Source organism: Otolemur garnettii, unplaced genomic scaffold, assembly GCF_000181295.1.
Source record: "Otolemur garnettii isolate 467f Iridium unplaced genomic scaffold, OtoGar3 scaffold00033, whole genome shotgun sequence".
Classification (NCBI taxonomy): domain Eukaryota; kingdom Metazoa; phylum Chordata; class Mammalia; order Primates; family Galagidae; genus Otolemur; species Otolemur garnettii.
In genome coordinates, this window is record NW_003852428.1 from 13923634 (window position 1) to 13946453 (window position 22820).

The 22820-nt window shown below is 39.4% G+C and overlaps 1 protein-coding gene across 4 annotated transcripts in view; it reads left to right on the top strand.

Moving 5' to 3' along the window:
• The window catches only part of CTNND2 (catenin delta 2), an 889124-nt gene that overhangs the window by 412727 nt on the left and 453577 nt on the right, over positions 1 to 22820 (top strand). The window lies entirely within an intron of this gene.

Consider the following 22820-nt stretch of genomic DNA (forward strand, 5'->3'; position numbering starts at 1 on the left):
CTGAGGCCAAATCTCAGGGGCCCTCAGTGGAGGCCTTGAAACCTCCATGGTTTGGTCACCACCAGAGGTGTCTGCCACCCTCCTGCCCTTGTTTTTCTCTATGACATTTTGTCAGTTCAGTATAGACCACAGGGCTCAATATGCTCTGGGTATCAACATTATTACAATTTAAATGTAATGAAGAGATGATGATACTAAAGCCATTTTATTCTCGTGTAAATTTTTAAGCTTTACCCAATGTTTATACAGAAGCTATATGCCTCTAGTGCCTCTCCAAGGCAATCCCTTGATCCTTATTTCTTTCTAATCCAAAATTATTTCTTGGAGAATAATTTCCACAAACCTTTACTGCAAACATTTGAAAGTTCCTTAAATGTTATTTTGTTGTTTCCTTATGGAAAAGGAATGTTGGCTGAACTGTGTTTTTATTTTTTTATTTCAGAATATTACAAGAGTACAAATGTTTTGTTTGCATGAATTGCATTTAGGCAGTCTGAGTCAAAGTTATAAGTGTGCCCCTCTCCCAGACCGTGAGAACTGTACCTGTTACATGGGAATTTATCCCTCCTCTTCCCGCCCCCTCAGTGGAAACCTGCTGGCTGTCTGTTGAGTTTAACTGCCAAATATACACGTGGGTGCTGACTAGTTAGCTCCAATTTAATAGTGAATATGTGTTTGTTTCTCCATTCTTATGATACTTCACTTAGAATAATAGTGTCCAGTTTCATCTAGCTGGATACAAGTAGTATTTGTTCATAATTTTTTAACGGCTCAGTACTCAGTGGTACTACATTTTATTAATACACTCATGTATTGAGGGGCACTTATGTTGGTTCCACATGTTAGTGGTTGTAAATTGTGCCACAGTAAACATTTGAGTGCTCATGTATTCTTGATAAAATGACTTTTTCCTTTGGGTAAATACCTGGCAGTGGAATTGCTAGATCAAATGATAGGTCTGCTTTTAGTTCTTTGATTATCTCTATATGACTTTTCTGCAGAGGCTGTTCTAGTTCTCAGTCTCATCAACAATGTTGAAGTTTCCATTTCTCTCTGCAGCCATACCAGTGTCTGTTGTTTTGAGATGTCTGAATAAAAGTCATTTGAAGTGGAGTTAGGGGATTGTGCTTTTGACTTGCATTTTCCTGATGATTAGAGATATTGAGCATTTTTTCATGTATTTATTGGCCATAGTCTATCATCTTTTGAAAAGCTCTGTTCATGCCTTTTACCCATTTTTTTACAGAGTTGTTTGATTTTATTTCTTGCTGATTTGCTGAGTCCTTTGTAGATCCTGGTTATCAGCCATTTATTAGATGCATAGAGTGTGAATATTTTCTCCCATTCTATAGATTGTCTACTTGCTCTATTGATTGTTTCCTTGGCTGTGTGGAAGCTTTTAAATTAGTTTCAAAGCTGAACTGTACTTAAAATGCGTTCCAGCTTTGAAAGTCAGTGATTTTATGATACTTGCTCATTGGAGCTAGAACATGCTCAAAAGTCTTAGGTCAACCACATCGAAGGGGCAATAGGGACACATCCACAGTCAGCTTGACCTGGTATCTCTAGCCTTAGACTTGCCCAAGTAAGAGTCAATTGAAGAGTCCATGAAACTTACTGAATAGGGACCTGCCTGGTTCCATAGCTGAGAAGTTGGAGAGCAATCCCTGATTCTGTGCCCTAATGGAACTACTCCCAATGCTGTTTCTCCCTTCCTGGGTTTGTATTTATATTTAGTCTCTGGTTCCTGTGAAAGATTTAGGTTTGAAATTAGATTGGAATTGTTATTTTCTGCATTCTCTAGGCATACCTGAGTCCATATAAAGAGGAGATGTGGAAATGCTTCACTTAATCTACTCATGAATATCCATTCAACACATATTTATCTGGGCAAGTGAGATATGGCATTTGGTAGGCTCTGAGCAGGGAATCCCATAGTCTCACCTGTGAGACTGTTGGGGGCAGAATGGATGATGGCAAGACCATTAAATCCATTGCCAAAGGGATCTAAGAGTTCTTCCCATTTCAGATGAGTGATCTTGTTGAAATGATGGATCAGCATTATTGTTTTGGAGATGTTAAGCTTCATTAAAAACTGTATGCAGGTATTTTGCCATTTTATTAGATTGCTCAAACTTTTAACCATCAGCACTTAATCATTACATTGACACAGGTTTGTGAAACGCGAGGAGAAAAAGGTAGGGTCCGAATTCATTCTCAGGTACTTGCAACTTGGCATTGACCTAAACATATTTGTAAAAATCATAAAATATTAAACAGAAGAAACTCAGTACTGAGTAAATACATTCGACCTGTACTCACAACTTCTACGCTATAGAAATTTATAAAGGTTTTGAGTTCACCTTTATACAATTTATCCATGTCAAGAAACACTGTATCCCCAAATATATTGAAATAGTTAAAGAAGAAAATTTACAAAGACTTTGTCATTTGTTTCACAGTTTTAAAGGAGGTGTACTTTGATATCTTTCTGCAAGTTTGGGAGATTCTTGATATACTGGGAAGAAGTGTTTTTCTTGCTTGATAGGGAAGTAGATCTGGGACCGTGTTCCATTCTCAGAACAGAGGTATTTAGCAGTACTGATAATTTAGCACCTGAAACTTAGGCAACTTTAAATCTATCGCCATATATCCTGCTTCTGTTTTCAATTTTAAAAAGGAACAGTAGGAAAATTTCTTTATCTTTTAACATATTGTATTTAATAAAACAAAAACAACATGTTTCCATTGAATTCTGCCAAGTAGAATTTTTGATGATGGGGCTTAAATATTCCGGTGATACTTATTTTTTCTACTTAAAGTAGTAAATTTAAGACTGCCACACTGTTGACAGACTTTAAGATCTAAATGAAAATCTAGGGCTCTGATCACTGATATTTTGAAGACAGCGACTTTATCATCAACATCCTTGTATGAAATTTTTTCAGCTTTTAACTCTATAAACTATGTAGTAAAATAACAGCAATCATTGAAACAAAACTCGCAACAGCCACTTCATCTATAGTTAGCACTTTCCATGCATTATTTAATTTCTAACTTATAACAGATTTTTGAGTTAGATCAGCACCATAATCTCTGCTAAAGTTGAACCTTCTCAATGTCCAAGAGGGAGGCAGAACCTGTATTATTTTTAAATGTGTGCAGTCGTGTTAGGGTGCAAAACCCTCTCTAATCCTACCTTGTGAGACACCAAACATATATTTTTTTGTTGTTGCATTTGTACCCTACTCTGCTGGAGAAAAAATGCAGACTTGCCTTTTATACAGAAGAAATCTATCACTCAGCTTGTGAGCAATGTAAGGAACAGAAATCCTAGAAGGAGGGAAGACCATCACCTTCTGACACTGAGGGAGCCTAACTGGGAAGATGCCTTTTGTAATGCAAGATGAAAAAAAAAAATAATCAACAGAGCCTTGCATGGGTGGTAGCTTAAGAAATGAGAAAGCTGGAAGGAGAGAAACCAATTTCTATTGTGGGATGTGCAAGAGGAAGCCAGGACTTCATCCTGGGGATGGCTTCCCGAAGTATCACACACTCAAAAAAATTATAACCAAAAACATTTCAGTATTTTATGTAAGTTAAGATAGATAATAATTAGTTTCATAGTAGGGTTGAGTACATTGGATACTAATTTATTATCTATCTCAACTTACATAAAATACTGAAATGTTTTTGGTTATAATTTTTTTTTGAGTGTGCGATACTTCTTAAAGCCATCTCCAGGATGAAGTCCCGGCTTCCTCTTCCACATCCCACAGTAGCTTTCATAGAAAAGCTATAACCCAATTTTAGCCCAGGAATGTGGGGAGAGGGAAGAGGGAAGGGAGGGGAGAGGGGGATTGTCAGGATCACACCTATGGTTCATCCTATAAGGGTACATGTCAATCTCTCTAAATGTAGAATATGAATGCCTTAACACAATAACTAAGAAAATGACATGAAGGCTTTGTTAACCAGTTGGATGAAAGTACTTCAAATTGTATATAGAAATAGCACTCTGTACCCCATGATAGTATCAACGTACACAGCTATGATTTAATTAAAAAAATAAATAATAAAATTATCAGATGAGTTCATGTTTACGTTTTTCTCTTTTAAAACTGTAGGAGAATTGCAAGTGCTCCACCAATCTCTTTCCCACCCAAAATAAGTAAGAGCTGGGGAGTATGTGGGTGGCAGAAAAACTGAATTGGAAAGTGATCATTTTTTTTTCTTTAAGACACAGTCTCAGTTTGTAACTCTCGGTAGAGTACTGTGGTGTCACAGCTCACAGCTACCTCAAACTCTTGGGCTTAAGTGATTCTCTTGCCTCAGTCCCAAGTAGCCGGGACTACAGGCACCCACCACAATGCCTGGCTGTTTTTTTGTTGCAGTTGTCATTGTTGTTTAGCTGACCTGGCTTGAACCCACCAGTCCTGGTGTTTGTGGCCCGTGCCTTACCCACTGAGCTACAGGCACCACCAAGGAAAGTGATAATTATTAACATCTTGGAGAATTGCTATTTTCCTAGGCCCATTCAGAAAAATAGAGAACTAGAAATGCAGGATTTGGTTTCCTTCTCCGCCTTCCCAAGTGGGTCTGCTCAGACACTAAAGTTTTCATCAGGAGAATTTCTGTTCAGGGTCTATCTGACAGTCCCCCAGCTGTGAGACCAGGGTTGCAATGCTCCTAGTTTTCTTGTGCCCTCACCTCGTGGAGTGCTCCTAGTTTTCTTGTGCCCTCACCTCGTAGAGTGCTCCTAGTTTTCTTGTGCCCTCACCTCGTGGAGTGCTCCTAGTTTTCTTGTGCCCTCACCTCGTGGAGTGCTCCTAGTTTTCTTGTGCCCTCACCTCGTGGAGTGCTCCTAGTTTTCTCATGCCCTCATCAGCTGGTTTGGACAACTGGCCCATCCCTGTACATACAAATCCACAGTCCAACAACTCTCCTGGAAGTTTCCCAGCATGTTGCCCACAGTGACTGTCTCTCTCTTACACATCCCCAGCCACACTGTTAAGCTTTGAAGTAAGCAAATTCGAGGCCATTCCCTTGCCTGCCCATTGGTGAAGGCTGGAGCGAATGGAGAGCTCAAGAGTTCAAAGATGGAGCAAGATGCTCCTTATTTAGCAGTAATTGAACACCAGGGGCTGTTTGGGTCTTTGCCCACATGGATTCACTTAATCTTAATAGCTCCTTTAGATCCATACTGTTATCATGATGTAAAAACATACGTAGCAAGTAAGTAGCAGAGCTGGAATTGGGTTGAAGTCCAAGGGCTGGACTCAGAGCCCACGCTAGTAACACTGCAGTGCTCTGCCTGTCGTCAGCGACCCTGCTTCCTGAGCTTCTGCAGGAGCTGGGAACGGAGGGGGTTACAATCAGAGGGGCAACGCTGGACTCCAGTGCAACCATGTGGAGCTGCCATGGAACCATGTGAATATCCCAGTGGTGGAGGCAGGCGAGGAAGTGAAGGGCCATGTTGTTGGATCTCGAAGTCAGCCACAAAGATGGCAAAAATCTGCTGTGAAGGATCTCACACAACAGAGTTCTGAGCAGGAACAGACAGGGGTCCCAATACCCCTTCATGTTGGGAATAATCTGGAACAATCCTGAGGAGCTCCAGATAATTAACCTCTCCTATACCCATGAAGAATCAAAGACTATTCATGTTTCTTAAGAAACTAAAGTAGAAAAAATTCCAACTATGAAGATAAGAGTGCTGGCCCCACCAGTCACTAGCTCTGTGATGTTGCAAAAAATAACGTCACCTCTTGGTATCTTAAAAATATGTATCATGCTTCAGAGGGTGTCATGCGTTAAATGATGACTTAAGTCAATCATCATGCAACTATCCTGTGCCAAATTCATATTGTTTCTGTAATGTGTGGATGATATACATCTAGGAATTCTGCTTCTAGAAAATTCCATGGTTTGAGATTATCTGTACAAAATAATTCTTAAGACTTTTACCTTGGATTTTTTTTAAAGATAACTTACCTTCCCAGGTACTGGGATTAAAATGTAGGAATATACAGGGCGGTACCTATGGCTCAGTGGATAGGGCACCGGCCCCATATACCCAAGGTGGCACGTTCAAACCTTGCCCTGGCCAAACTGCAACAAAAAATAGCTGGGCATTGTGGTGGGCACCTGTAGTACAGTGTGGGCACCTGTAGGCTACTCAGGAGGCTGAGGCAAGAGAATCGCCTGAGCCCAAGAGCTGGAGGTTGCTGTGAGCTATGACGCCATGGCACTCTACTGAGGGTGATAAAGTGAGACTATCTCTTAAAAAACAAAAAGTGGGAATATACAAGTAAGTGCACAAGAAGAATCTCCTTTACTCACAGCTTAGTCACAGGTGCACAGCTAAATGTGTACCTAGATTTGCCTTGATATGAATGTAATCCCAGAGCAAGCTGGGGGGGTATTCCTCAATGAGTCTCTGTCCCATCCCCACCTTGCCTCCTTTTCTACAGCAGACCACAGAGCTGAGTATGTTTACCTGTGGCTAAAACCTCCATCGTCTCCTTGGTGCAGGGAGGAAAACTAAACACTGTCCTCCTTCCCTTGGGGCACATGAAGAAGCAGCACAACGCATTAAAATCTATTGCCCGGATGATTAAATTAGATTGTAAATGAGTGATGGTAATAAGTACGGATTTGCCCAAGTGGGTAAAGACTGAACTATAATTTACAGTCTGCGGATGCTGTACAGCAAAAGGACTAATTCATAGTGAGGGATAAAAGTTCTGCTGCCTTTAATTGTATTAATTTAGGAGTATTCATTCTCATGGCACATGAAAGGTTTCGTTTCCCCAAAATAAATAAATACATCCCCACTGCCAGTGGGGAGGATTTGTGCTGACAGAATCTAATAGCATAAGGAATCTTGTGTTATTTCTCCGGGCGCCTGAGCCAGCGTTCTGAGTTTGGACGTGAAGGAAGATGCTAAACTCTTATTATACATGATCACTTTAATTCTGAGCAGAACAAATCTTCCTTGATAAGCATTAGTTACCATTATTTAAAGTAAAAAGTCATCTTTTCTCGTGCCCTTATTTTCTCTCCTGTCAGAAATGTCTGATCACTTCTTGAATGACAAAAAATGATTGAGTTTAGACCGACACATCAAACACTGAAAGGCGGAAGGGGGATAAGCAGAGTCTGCTTCCCAGAGAACTTTCTAACCTGCCTCTGAAAAGAGCCGTTAAAGTCACCTCCTGCCATTTAATCTGAAATTCCTGGTGCATACTTGGAAATCTCAATCAAGATCAGCCCCGTCAGAGGAGAATGGGCTGTGCCGACTGTCTCCGGCATTGCGCTTCACACAGGCGTACATGATTCGGGCATATTATCTCCCCTGACGAGGAGAAAATCGTGATCCCAACATATGTACCGTATGATTAAGTGAGCTGGAAAAAAATTCAGAAGGGGTCCAGAGAATGGTAATAGCAGCATACCTGGCAGAGGAAGACGGATTCTTCACACCTGCTTTACCCTGAAAACAAAAGCGGAAAATAATACTGATGTTCTCTTCTCGTCCTGCATATGAATAAGACAGTTTCTGTATCTACTTCAATTCCATTTGCAGTTCCTTAGTTGACCTTTTTTACCAAAAATGTGTGAATAGTTTACATAATCTGATGCCAGGCAGTCTTCCTAAGCCAACCAAGAAACCAGACCATCAGGCCTCGCTAGTCGAGCTCAGACTCTGAACAAGTTACGTACTTCCAACTTCAATGTCATGATGCAAAAAGGATAGTTAAATTATTTGCCAGTGCTCAGTTTCCTAAAACTCCGGAATGTTCTCCTGTTTTTAAGGAAGAATTCAAATTTCTCTTGTCAAGAAAAAGAAAAACATTCTGTTACAGATATTCTATTGTATTATGTCTGAAGAGTATGTAGTATGGACAAGTCAGAAGATTCTTCTTAACAAAGAATAACATTCAGTTTGACTAAATAAAATTAATTCTGAACATATAAAAACAAAATAAATATTATGCTAATTATCTGATTTCTTTATTATGTTTTGTAAGTAGAGTCCTAATGCCATCCAAGAATTATTAAGAAAATACAGGAAAATTCATAGGAAGAGGGACAAAGTAATTTGGAAAACAAAAAATTCCTAAACTGCACAAATACAATTTTGAATTGAAAGAGGGTTTTATTTTTGGAAAGTGTATCATGGCTGATAATCTGGGTTGCACATTCTTTGAATATATTAGAATGGCAGTAGAGCCTTTCACATTGAAATCTCTCCCTATTTATTGTAAGTGATTTCTGGGCTGCTCCATTGTCTGACATCCTAAGTCCCTGGAATTCTGGCGTAAGTCTCATTATTTACAAATAAACAATGACAAATTTTCTGGTGATTGGAATAGTGTGGAATCATGAGAAAGAAATTATGATTAGATCTCAACAAATTTAGAAATGATGAAAGACTTTTATATACTTTAAAAAAATTTTAATAAATGTAGGGGGTGGAGGTGGGGAGTACAAGGGTTTTTGTTACAAGGGTAGGAACCGTATCATGCTGACATCGGGGACTTTCCTGTACCTGTCACATTGTATCCGATAGGTAGATTTTTATCCCTCTTCTCTCCTTCTTAAATTGCCCTTTCTCCAAAGATAGCTAAAATGTTTTGCAAAACATTGGGGCAGCTTGTAGCGCGCTGGCTGCTGATGTCACTGTCAGTATGTAGTTTTTAGTCGTGGAAATCAGTCTGATGATATTAGCTCTCACCATCACGTGCATGTTAACTTGTGATGGTGCTAATGATTTATTAACAGAGAAGTTGCATCTGTTAAGACTAAGAGGCTGTGCTTCAGGAGAAAGGCATCTTGCAGAGCCCTTGGAATCCGAGTTTAAACTTCAGCTTCCTCTGCCACTGTTGTGGGCAATGGTGAGTCAGTTTAGTTTTCTAGAGTGTGAGATGGAGATGATGCCACTTGCCTTTCCTAGCGGTTGGCAGAGTGTGAAATGCATATGCAAAATACCTGAGACTCACCCGGAGCTCATCACGGTCGCAGCTGAGGAGCCACACTGATGAGCTCGATGTGAGATCTTCTCTCGGAAGTGTTTTCCCCACCCTGAAGTTGATCAGTGTAATATACATATATTATGATGTATTTCAAATGTATCTGCTTTAAACCAGCATGCACATATTATATGTGTTTTAAATTCCAGAATTCTTCACATTTAAATGAACTGCTTCCAAAGAAGTTTAGGTTCTGTGTGTGAGATTTTTTTATTCCTGAGACCAGCCCATTTCGTATAAGTTACCAAGTAGAGAACAGAAGGCTTGTTGGTGAACAGGCTACCTGAAATGAGTAAAAGAAAGCCATGAGTGATCTCAAAGCCACTTAATGTTTATCTGGATTTTGCCTTTGAAAAACTGTAACTAGCTATGGTTTTGGAATGGTATATTCGTTACTGGCATCCCGGACAGAGCTCTTGTGTTGGGGAGCATTAACGTGCCTATTCTGGGAGTAAGGGGCACCTTTCCCTCTGTCGTCTAGCTCTTTCCTGATTATTAGTGTTCCCCGTCACATTGTGCAAACTTAGTTTTTGGATTCTTTTAAGAAAAAATTACAGAATTTTGTCTTTACTTGGGGGCATACTTTCCAGAGCAACTCAATTTCTCTTTGTGGAGCACGAATCTATTTCTATTTACCAGTACAGTCTCTTATTAATTCACAGACTCTCAATAAAACTGTATCAGCTATAATAGTTGAAAGAGTAGGATTTAAAAAAGCAAGTATTGAATTTCATTTACCCTTTTTATTGATGTATTAGAGCCTGACATTTCATCCTGTCTACGCCAGCACTGGGGATTTAGCCGCAAGGGATAGAATAATTCTTATCCACGCAAACATGTGACATCATTAAAATAAGCTAATCGGTTTCTTTTTTTTAAGTTTCTTCCTGAAGCATGTTTGGCCTTAAAATTTACAATTGTGCTGAGAATTACACTTGTAATCACCATGAAATGTATCACTCTTGGGGTAAATAAGAGGAAAATGGTCTTTGGAATCTATGCTTGTCAGTTGTGTTTATTTGGGTGTAAGTTAACTAAGGGATAACACTGCCTAGAAGGGTGTGCCACTACCTTTATTTTTTAAATGAAAGAATGACTTATTCAAGCTGAATATATTTCAATCCATCTCTCTTTCAAATTAAAAACAGGCATATTATAGGAGTTAGTAAACATACTAGATCTTGAATGCATGAAATGTATAAATAAAAATAATGTTGAATATGCCTATCATAATAAATAATGTGCCATTAGAACTTAACATTTTATTCTGGTTCTTGGGACCAGAAACATTTCAGATTTCAGAGTTTTTTTGGATTTCAGAATATTTGTTATTATACTTAACAAATCTTGAAATCTGAAATGTCCCAAGAAGCATTTTCTTTGAATATCATGTCACCACTCTAAAAGATCTGGATTTTGGAGCATTTTGGAGTTTGGATTTTATATCTCGGTTGCTCAGTTTATATTACCATTCTTTAGGTAATCACACGTGTCTTTGGGTACATAGCTAGCTGCTCAGGAAGAATTACACTGTGGTTGGGATGGTTTTAGAGCTCCTGGTTCTAGCTGTGGTCCGACTACAAAAGTAGGGTGATGTTGGTGCCACACAATGCCTAGAAGCCTTTACCTCTTGTGTTATATACAGCTTTTTAAGAAGTGATGATACAGGAAAAATACCAATGATAATATGAAGGGGTAATACCACACATACCAATATGACATGAAAAATAACTTGTATTTTCTATGTCTGTGTTTTGGTTGTGGGCTATGGTTACTTTTTACATAAAATGTAAATTCATAATTCTTAAAATTTCAGTGATAGTACATCATAATTTGAGAGCCTGAAAAAGAAACTGCCTAAACAAAATTCCCTCTCAATAATAATAAATGATTGAACATATTTTTGTCCTCTCTGTGAAATGGCTGCTTTGGATGTATTTTTAAGATTGACATCAATCTCTCTCCAGAAACTCCTGTGTACTCTTGAGGCTGTAACGTGAGGCCCCGCACAGAAGCCCACTGGGCACTGTTAGTGGAGGAGACGGAATCTGCTGGCTTCTCCCTGTGCTGACATCTTAGATGAATGGGGGTGATACTGACAGTACCTCTTACCAGTGTGAGTCATTTTTAAGAGACTTAACTTCTACCCGTTGACACCATCAGGGCAGGCATGACTGTTCTGTAGCAGAGTGTGACATTCACCCCAACACTCTAGTCCTAGGCATTTTCAAGTGACATATGCAATAATATATTTTTATAGATTTTATGATAGAACTTACCAATAGCAACTTTGACTGATCCAGGTTTCATACGAATAGCAGCCCAAGGGAAATTTGCTGGTGAGATTTACTGTACATGGCACAGAAATGTAAGAAATGTACACACATGATACATAGGTAGAGAGAGATGCTGGCAGCAGGCTCCATAGAAAGCCAGGAATGTGGGTGTAAGAAGACGCACTGCTCAGAGTCCGCACACCATTCCTCACTCATACTGCAGTGAGGTTTTAGCACTCCGTTTATGCTAATTCCAAGAAAGTACCAGGGCTTTTTCAATATCTCTTGGGATAAAAACTGTAGCAGATCATACTGTCTGGCAGCTGTACCAACGATCAATTCCTTGGACTGGCGTTGTATTCAGATCTTATATATAGCCAACATTTATGGAGCGTCTGGGTGCCAGACAAAGTGGAAGATATTGGGAGTGCAGCAGCGAATGAGTTGGAAACCTTCATTCTCAAAGCGATTATGTGCTAGTGAAGGAGACAGATCCTAGGAAACTGAGCAGTAAGTCATAATTTCATATAGAAATGAAGGCCATCTAAAAAACCATGATAATACCACCTACCATATCAGGAATCTTCCAGTAACAAAGAAACCAAAAACACTAATTAATATATTACTTCACCTGGCTGGAGTGACAGCGTGGACCTGGCATTTGTGGAGTGCGTGCCATCTCATCTTCATCTGTGAGCTGTATCCCACGTCCACTCCTGTGGTCCCAGGTGGTCCCCAGCCTTGGCAGGGCCAGCTGCCATGTGTTCACGTTAGGTGGAGGAAGCTCGCATCTTGATGAAGGGCTGATCCAAACCTTGCTGGACATCAGAACAGCTGATAGCAATGTGGGTTTTGTCTGGGATAATGTAGCCATCCATATGTGCTTTTTCCCAAAGTCTGAATTCTACCATGAATTCACTATTCATTTAAGAAAGTTGATTCAGTTAATTTGTTCAAATACAGGGACAATCATCTTATACCTGTAAATGACTTTAAAATAAATGGATGATGGTTTTATTTTATTTTTTATTAAATGATAGCTGTGTACAGTAATGCAATCATGGGGTACAGTGTGGTGCTTTCATATACAATTGGAAATATTTTCATCAAACTGGTTAACATAGCCTTCATGTAATTTTCTTAGTTATTCTGTTAAGACGAATGGTGGTTTTATAACAAGGAGAACATTTATTTATATGACCTCGTAACATGCAAGAAAATTAAAAGGAATCGTTTGTGTTTGGTTAGATTCACTGCCAATGAAAATTTTAGATAGCTAAACAATTGTGTCTCTTTGTCCATAGAGTTTTATTAGCAAATGAGTTAAAATCGTAAGATGTTTTAAAAAGCTGTAGTACAGGAAGAGAAAAAGGATAGCATACGTGTTTTCTACCTTTCAAGGACACTTTAGTATGTGAATTAAAAACCTTAAAATTGAAATGAGGCCATTTTCTTACATTCACAGTGTAGCACTTGAACCATAATAAAATTCTTTTACTTAAAAAACAAAAACAAAACACCAATAAAGCATTAATAAAACCTGAAATCTAACCTCTTTGCAGGGCTTGGAATATTATGATAATATTTGTTTTTCTATGTGGTTTATGGGTAAGCCCCTCTGTTGGCTATGAAATTGTAAGATTTTAACTAAATTTTAAATAACTTAAAGTAATTATTTAATAATGACATGTGTGTAGGTAGCACATAAATCCATAAACTCAATATTCAAGGCTCGGCACCCATGCTCAGTGGTTAGGGTGCTGGCCATATACACCAGGGCTGGCAAGTTCAAACTTGACCCAGGCCTGCTAAACAGCAATGACAACTGCAACCAAAAAATAGCCAGGCATTGTGGCAGATGCCTGTAGTCCCAGCTACTTGGGAAACTGAGACAAGAGAATCACTTAAGCCCAAGAGTTTGAGGTTGCTATGAGCTGTGATGCTATAGTACTGTACTGAAGGCAATATAGTGAGACTCTGTCTCAAAAACAAAACGTTGAATCCACAGAGAACTCAAATGTATTAGCAAGAAAAGAACACGTGATCCCATCTCAAGGTGGGCAAGGGACTTGAGGAGAAACTTCTCTGAAGAAGATAGGCACACAGCCTACAGACATACGAAAAAATGCTCATCATCCTTAATCATCAGAGAAATGCAAATCAAAACTACTTTGAGATATCATCTAACTCCAGTAAGATTAGCCCATATCACAAAATCCCAAAACCTGAGATGACGGCATGGATGTGGAGAAAAGGGACTACTTCTACACTGCTGGTGGGAATGCAAACTAATATGTTCCTTTTGGAAAGATGTTTGGGGAACACTTAGGGATCCAAAAATAGACCTGCCATTCGATCCTACAATTCCGCTACTAGGTATATATCCAGAAGACCAAAAATCACATTATAACAAAGATATTTGCACCAGAATGTTTATTACAGCCCAATTCATAATTGCTAAGTCATGGAAGAAGCCTAAGTGCCCATTGACCCATAAATGGATCAATAAATTGTGGTATATGTACACCATGGAATATTATGCAGCATTAAAGAAAGATGGAGACTTTACCTCTTACATGTTTACATGGATGGAGCTGGAACATATTCTTCTTAGCAGAGTATCTCAAGAATGGAAGAAAAAGTATCCAACGTACTCAGTCATACTATGAAACTAATTTAAAGCTTTCATATGAAAGCTATAACCCAATCCCAATTATAGCCCAAGAAGAAGGGGAAAGGGAGGGGAGGAGTGGGGGAGGATGAGTGGACGGAGGGTAATTGGTGAGACCACACCTATGGTGCATCTTAGAAGGGTACATGTGAAACTTACTAAATTTAGAATATAAATGTCTTAACACAATAACTAAGAAAATGCCTTGAAGGCCATATTAACCAATTTTATGAAAATATTTCAAATTGTATATAAAACCAGCACATTGTACCACATGACTGCATTAATGTACACAGCAATGATTTAATAAAAAACAAAACAAAAATTCAGTATTCAAACTGATGATATTCTTTTTTTTTTTGCCAGGGGCTGGGTTTGAACCCGTCACCTTCAGCATATGGGGCTGGCGCCCTTCTCCTTTGAGCCACAGGCCCCGCCCCCAAACTGATGATATTCTAATTCACATGTCATTATTAAAGATATACATCATGATTAGTTGTGTGTAGATTGTTGGATGTGAGCAAAATCAACAGTGGTAACTGTTGAACAGTTTGGCTAATCCTTGGATGTGCACAGTTGGGGAAAACGGCAGTTTTGTGATTCTGCAAACTGACTGATACCTCATCTTCATGTAACTTCACTCAAAAACATCTGCCTCTCCCTCTCCAGAACACCTTCCCAGGAAAGGGTCGGGAGCCGGTTTACCTCCCAAGGTCTATACCTTCATTGTTAGGAAAAGTTAATGTGACATAGCTGTGTATATTGGGCCTTCTCCAAGCAGCTTACCTGGTTAATTTACGTAACTAGTTCATCAAACAATCAGGATTAATAGGATGCAATCACAAAGCAATTCTCTTTAGTTCCCATGGTCCCCTGGAATGGATTCAGTGGAAGATTCTTCCTTGGCCCCTGCTTCTCAGGCAGCCCATGTTAAAATATCAATATGCTCTGTCTCAGTGGGCAGCAGCCACGTGCCTTGAGTTCACCTCCTCAACCCACCTTGAGCCCAGGCCGCCCAGACTTCTCTGTGACTTGGCTTCCCAGCTCCAGCAGCCGGCAGGCACAGCCTGTGGCCTCCAAGGCCCCTCCCGCATTGCTTGTCTCCATTTCATTCATCGGTTCCCACCCCCCACTGGTTATTGGCGATTTGGAATATTTGGGTTATAAAATTTTCTAAAATTACTTTAATTTTTAAAACATACTCTCAATTTGATACCTATCATTCCTACTTCCTAATGATAGCTGAACTCTGGAATTTCATCAAAGTAAGAGCGATTCATTATCCCTCCAGATAAAGTGTCCATAGGAGGAACTTTTTCTGTCTGCATGGGAAGGGGGTTATAAACCTTCCAGACAAGTTTGAGTTCAATAGAGGATTGAGGGGCAGAAACAACAATAGAGAGATGGAAAGAGCTGGAAAGTTCTAAAACAGCTGGCACTGTTGTAAGCTATCCTCCCAACACCAGCACTGCCCCACTCCCAGGGTCACAACCGTCATCTCTGAGGAACTCTCACCTAGGATTCCTGGCTTGGGGGACAAGATCTCCAGCCTGCCACCTGCTCCTCCTACAGCTCCTCTTCTCTCGGCTGCCATCTGCCTGCCACAATGCCCCTCATAGCTTTTGCCCTTTTTGGATTTTCCAGTTCCGCATCAGGATCCGAGGTTCCTGTGGCCCCTCAAATGGTCTCCACAGGCTGGAGGACAGGCAGAGGCACCCCTAGAAGGACTAGGAGCATAGCAAATCTTAAGCCACTCTTAAAACTGCTTCCTGTGACAAACAACACCCCTACCCGTGTGTCATGGGCCAAAGACAGTCCCGTGACTGCGCTGCACTCTGCTGGACTTGGAGACAGCAGTCCTCCCATGCACCTGGGAGGAGACCGGGAATCACGCTGGCATCATTCATGGCGACCATGGATCACACAACTGGTTTTGCTGAAAATTGGCATCTAAGTCTGCATGTCATTTTAGCATCTGATACACGCTGTCTGGGTCTGCACCCAACTTCCTCTTCAGTACTGTTCCATTTACATTTAGTTGTAGAGAATGACTGTATCTCAAACTAACAATTTATTTCTGAAAACTGGTTTATTTGTTACTCATAGAATGTATAATCTAAGGAGAACTACCCACGTGACAACACACTCGCCTTGGTTCAGCTCTGATGTCTAGAGTCCCACCTCGCCAGCCCTGGGTTGTGATTTGTCAAAATTCCCTCCCTCTGAAGGCTCTTGTAAGTGGGCCTTTATTAGTGTCATTCTTTTCTGTTTGTTCACTGGGTGAGAGTGTTATTTTGAGGTGTCATCAAGGCTGACTCTCAGGAATGGGTGGCAAATCTGGGTCCCTGGGCTCCACAGCCACATCTGGGAGAAGCAATTTTGCTTTGAGGTTTTACAATATTCTCGTAGCCTCAGAGAAAAGAGAGAGTCAACTGCCCCATGGTTTCTGGTGTGGGTTGAGCTGTGTCCTCTAGAGGGTTGTGCTGAAGTCTTAACCTCCATATGTGTGTGATCGTACTTGGAAGTGGGGGCTTTGCAGGTGTAATCGGGTTGGGATGGGGTCCTGCTGGGTTATGTGGAGCCCTAATCCAACATGACTGGTGTCCCTGTAAGAAAAAGGGAATCTAGGTCCCCAGACACACAGAGGGGGATGCCAAGTGGTGACAGGAGATAGAGATTCAAGTGACACACGTGTGAGTAGAAGCCAAAGACTGTTCAAGGTTGCCAGCAGTCCCTGGAAACCAGAACAGAGAAGGGAGCATTTTCCCTTAGAGCCCCCAGAAGGAACAGGGTAACCCAATCCTGCCGACATCTTGATTTCCCATCTGGCCTTCAACATTCTGAGATAATACATTTCTCTTGCTATCTTGCTATAAGCCACTGACTTGTGATGCTTTGGAAATTTCTCTTGCTATAAGCCACCTGACTTGTGAAGCGCTGGGAAACTGAGACAGTTTGCTCTTGGCTTGTGAGGCGAGCAGACACCTCACACCCACTGGTGCTGAGTAGACATTCTCTGCACGGCCGCTCTTCCCAGGTCAGCATGTCCCACTCCATGACCCTGGGTCCTGATGCCACTCAAGGCTTGATCCACACCTCGAAGTCCAAGGGTCCAAGCTGCCACCCAAATCAGGAGGGGGTAAGAGATGGGGCCCTGCAGACTGCCAAGCTCCCAGGTGGCCTGTTACTTGTCTTTGCGCCGCAGGGAACACATCATGACCCCTCCGCCTGCACTTCCTCTTTCCCATGGCTCTTGACATAACCGCTGACACCTAAGAGCAACTGAGTTTATAGATGTGGAGCATTTGAATGACCAGCTTTTCGTAGAACCACTTTGTTTACATAAGGGTACATGATCTTCCCTGTTTGGGTTGTTTTTTGGGGTTTTTTTTGCTTGGTTCATAGATGGCTACACTTGTGGAAAATATTCATATTTTTGTCATCACTCAGAGAGTATGAACATTTGAAGGAATGAAAAGTTCTGTGTGTTCTTCACACCAATCCCAGAAGTAAGCAAGTGCCACTAGTTCTTCAGTGGCCCAGTAATGTCTTTAGGACACTGTCATTTCCACAATGCCTTAAATCAGTTGTTGCATTGCCTGTCACTTATTTCCAAGTGTCTAAATTCTGGCATTAACTCAGCGCTAGCGTAGCCCACTTAGCTTCTTTCCAGTTACTGTTTTTGAGCTGAGCTAAACAAAGCCCACATTCTGCACTGATGCAGAGTAATTAATCACTGTATTCGTCCATATGTATAAGTGAAATTGTGCCATTGTTAGGCAGCCAATTAATGGTTGGACTCAGTGTGAGATAAAAAGATTAAGTGCCAGAAAACCACTGTTTACTCTGTACCCACCTAATCAGGTTGATATTTTAGTGGCTTTTTGGAGAAGAAACCTGAGCTTGCAGAGTTCTGGTTTATACCGTTGAGCAAAACAGAGATGGAATTGGAACTGGATGTTATGTGATTTCCAAAGGAAACTGTTCCCTCTATACCATAGTTTTTAGATTTTCGTTTCTGTTTTGTTTTGTTTTTTGGTTTCATTATTTAGAGTGCTGGCAAATTTCGTGTTTGGTTCATCTCTTCATGGAGTAAGAGTATAGAATGTAAGGGATGTAAAGACAGAGACCAGAACCTCAAAATACAGAAGGAATTAAATATAATATTTTAAAGGGAATTTTTACCTAGGAATTTAAATGGACTGTAATTATCTGCACGTGCTTATATAAAGACATACACACATAATTCAATTCTGAAATCAAAGTCTGTATTGATTGTAATAATCAAAAGTGACCTGTGTAGTGTGATGGTTTCATCTTTATACTGGGTTATATCAGTGGGTTTTTTTCAGGTGTAAACCCGAAAAATGTAAACCACTATACTCTTCGATCATATTCTTCATGGTGTATATTTGTCATGTTGCAATCTCATAAACTGGACTGCATTTCCCCCTCCCTATCATGCTGATTCAAGGCTCTTTCTTTGCTTAAACTTAGAAATGATTTGGATTCAAAACAGGCAGCAGGCACCCAATGCATCTGTACTTCCGCCTAGAATCACCTGAGCACTGAGTCATCAGCAAAGTGAATCACACTTCCCAGAACCACTTTTTCAATACTCAAAATACTTAAAAGTTAGTTCAAACTAGTGCTTCCTTCTAGAATAAACAAATGATATTTTTATTTATTGTATCAAATGTCTCTAATCAGAATTAGCACAGTTAATCTTCTGTGCCTGTCTGTCCTATGTCAGTGCTGCATTGGGGGTATTTTCATAATACTCAACCACCAAGGCAAGCCTGTAAACTAATAAGTGACTTTTTGTGTGTATGTACAAGGGGCTCTGATTTAATCTGTCAAATATGTACTACATGTATGTATCTGTATCGATAGACTTTGTATACAAAAAATGAGTTGAAAAATATCAATGTGCAAACAACTTAGTATCCATAAAGTTGCCACACAGAGAGAAAACATGAAATGATAGCTACATGTAACTTTAGTCACAAAAGATGCTTTACAGAATTTTTTTAAAAGGTGGCCAACATGTAAAGAATATTTGTAAATATTTTGTACAAATTTTGTAGCAAATTCATTTTGTAAAAAAGGTGCATTTAGGTATAATTTCCCATTCTCCCTCCACCCATGCATAGCAGCTTTTGAGATTCACTAGATTTTAATAGCATCTACATATTTTCCACACTCTATTAAACAGAAGTATTGGTGCCCACATAGAATGTACAACTTTGGTAGATACGTACTACCTTGCTCCTGGTTATTTCTTGCAAGTTACAGGAGCATAATGTTATCTCTTAACCAAAATAAAGAGAAATTATTATTGTTAACCAAAAGATGAGATTGGGGAGGTTTTTCCACTCGATAATCTAGATTCAAATTTAAGATATTTTAAATTATAAAGACTACATAAGAACATAAAGATTTGAATAATTAATGACGTTATATCAAATGTTTGCCGGTATGAATTATTATACAGGAGGAAACAGTAACACGTTGAAAAATCCAGCCATTCTTTCTTGCCCATTTTAAGTTGAATCTGATCCAAATAAGACAAATGAAATCAATAATATATAAATGTGTAGTTTTCAATATTTAGGAAGACTGCTTTTATAGTTCTCTTGAGACAAATAGAGATAACAAAGATTTATTGTACATTTATAATGTTCAAAGTTTTGTTCAGAATTCTATAGAGAGCTTTTTGGAGTTAATATAACATATTGATCTTATATATTTCTATATCCCATGAAATTAGGAAGCCATTTTGAGAATTTCAAGATTATATTTGACTTATTAAAAACGTTAGTCAACTATATGTGAACAATTTTTTTGAAAGGAACTTGTAAAATTAGTCAATATTCAAATTTGTTCAAAGGAAGGAAAGTTTTGCAAAGATACTTATGTTAATATACATTAATATACATATATGTAATCTGCTACATATACTGATATATATCATTTATTAAATTAGGTATATATTCAAAATAAATTGGAAATAAACTAAGTGATAAAAAGATAGCTTTAACATATTATAATATACAAGGTCTGACAATGAAGTTCGTGAACTCATGCTAGATAAAGTGCTACGTACCTCGTAGCTGAATATCACTACAGCAGTGCTGTCATGGTATGGTACAAAAACATGTGATGACAATGATGAACGCCACTCAGCGAGACGTTGCCACATGTTGGTGTGAACACAGCTGTGCGACAGTGACATACCAAGGATATGAAACCTCACCGAATTGTTTATACAGTGCTACCAACATAAGCCCAAGGCAGCAGGTTTGTAAGATTACTGGTCAGGCCTTGTAGGATGAAGGCTCTGATGCCCATTCCAGGAAAAGAGTTCCGGCATTGCTGTCTAGGCTGGACGAGGTGCTGGCATCAGTGCACAGCTTCCCAAGGGCAGTATTTTGTAGGTGACCATAGGGTTATTTGGCAATGAGGTAAGTAGCACTTTTTCGAGGGTGAGTTCAAGAACTTAATTATCAGACCTTGCATCCCTATGGCCTGGTATGTAGCCATCACAAATTATTTCTTCAAGGAATAAAAACAAGGAAAAAATGCAAACAAAACTGTGGCTAAAAAGGTAGTATGATTCTATTTTTGTATTATAATGCAATAAAAATTAAATACACACTAACATATAATAATGGAATAAAACTTAGGGAATTTAAGTGATTTGAATGTTTTTAATGTTACTGAATGGCTAATTTTTTTTGATAAATATGTAATTTTCTTTATTTTTTAACGTCTTAAGAAATAAAAGAAACTAGATTAAAAGGCACATAAAAGAATGTCATCTCTGACAAGTTTGGGAAAAAATGGGAAAGCCACAGAGGCTTATTTGCTCCTGCAATTTTTATGTCAGATATTTGACGTTGAAAAAAAAACATAAGGCAATTAGGGCCCAAAATTATGCTAATGGAAGCACATATTGGAGAAAATATCTCGTTAATAGTCACATTAACTGATGATTAAGGGAGAAGACAGTTTGACGGATGCACTTCCCTCCAGACACGGTAATGGAGTGGAGAGAACTGCCCGGGAGCTTCCACGTTCAGTTAAAGAGAATCTCGGTCCCATGCTACAGATTCGAACACTTCTCATCTCTTTGAAATTGTAAACATCATAAGTTTAATAATAAAATGGCTTAATGAGAAGTTTCTATGTTTACATCAACACTGCTCGGTCGGTGCAAGTGAAATATACATTGTGAGATTATACACAGTTGTAGGAAAAATTCCACAATATCAGGCGTTTAGTGAGTATTAATGCGATGACACACATTTTAGGAACAAACAAAAAGTAATTACCAAACATGATCCAGATGTAATATGTGTTTTTTTAACTTTGCCTTGCAGTGACACTATCATCCTTTTTAAGACAAAACAATTTAATGGTGATACATTATGTTTTTAGCTCTTCAGATGAACAAAAATGCATTTTTCTAAATCCAGAGCTCTCTCTCTCTGGCAACTATGAATATTTTCTGTTATGGTTTATATTTTTCATGAAAGATAATGAGACACCAAGAAATATATATTCATCCTCTGCATAATTATATTCACATTATATTTAAGCTCAGCATATGAAAGCTAAAATATGGTTTGACAATTGTACAGACAGTAGAGCTTTTGTAATAACTCTCCATGTTCTCTGGATGTTAAATTTTAATTTGGGGAGGGAGGGTAACTGTTCATATATTCTATTTATCCAACATATACCTATCTTATCATCACATATAAAAGTACTCATATTGACCCTCTGGCATTATTCTAGTGTTGAATATTCGTGCATACAGTGTATTTTATAATACTGGTACTGTAATTTCAAATAGTAATTAGAAAACAAAAGATACTTTAGTATTCTCAATTTCTGAGTATAAGGCTACATTATTTCTCAGAATTTCTTACTTGGGGATTCTCTACAATCTGTTCTTACCCAATAATAGTGTCTAAGATTTTCAACATATGTTTTATTTGCTCACAGCTATTCAGAATTGCCTGTCTTATTAAATTCTTTATAAAAATTCACATACTAAGATCATAACCTATCACAGTTAAAGCCTTCTATAGCCAGTTGGCTAGGAGAATAGAAACTGAGCTTGAGAGTAAAAGTATCGTAATTTCTCTTTAAGTTTAAGATGGAAAGAAACATCAATCACAGGGAATTTTGGTGCCTTGAACAAGCCCGTCCATCAACCAGAGTAGCTGCAGAGTCACTGTTTAGTAAACATTAAAGTTGATGCGAGAACCCGTGGAGATGAAGGGGCATGTGCTAGCGTGAGTAAATAGGGATCTGGATTCTTTCTGAACTACTAACAATGGAATCTTCAGGTTTCTTGGAGCTGCAGGGAGGGGAGGTCACCCCGGTTTGCTCGGAACCGTTCTGGCATTGGCCCAGCACACCTGTTCATATGACTCCCTTTCCCTCAGTTTTCTCCCTTTAAAAATGTCCCATTTTGGACCAGAATTCAAACTGTTCATCAGGAACTAGTCACATTCATTTATCCTATTTTCTTCCATGGAGCTCATTAATGAGTAATTAAAGGAAAGAAAGGAAAAGAGTACTTGACTTTTCATGACTAATGAGGGTGCCACATGGCTGGCTCCGTCATGGGCTGAAGATCTGCCGTCTGCAGCCACTGTCATCTGGGGACCCGCCTCACCTCCATCCCGGGGGACCCGCCTCACCTCCACCCCTGGGGACCCACCTCACCTCCACCCCAAGGAGTCCCCTCTGCCATCAGTGTCTATCCCTGAGGAACTGATCCGATGCCAGTCAAGCATGATGAACAGTGACTGGGCTTGACTTTCA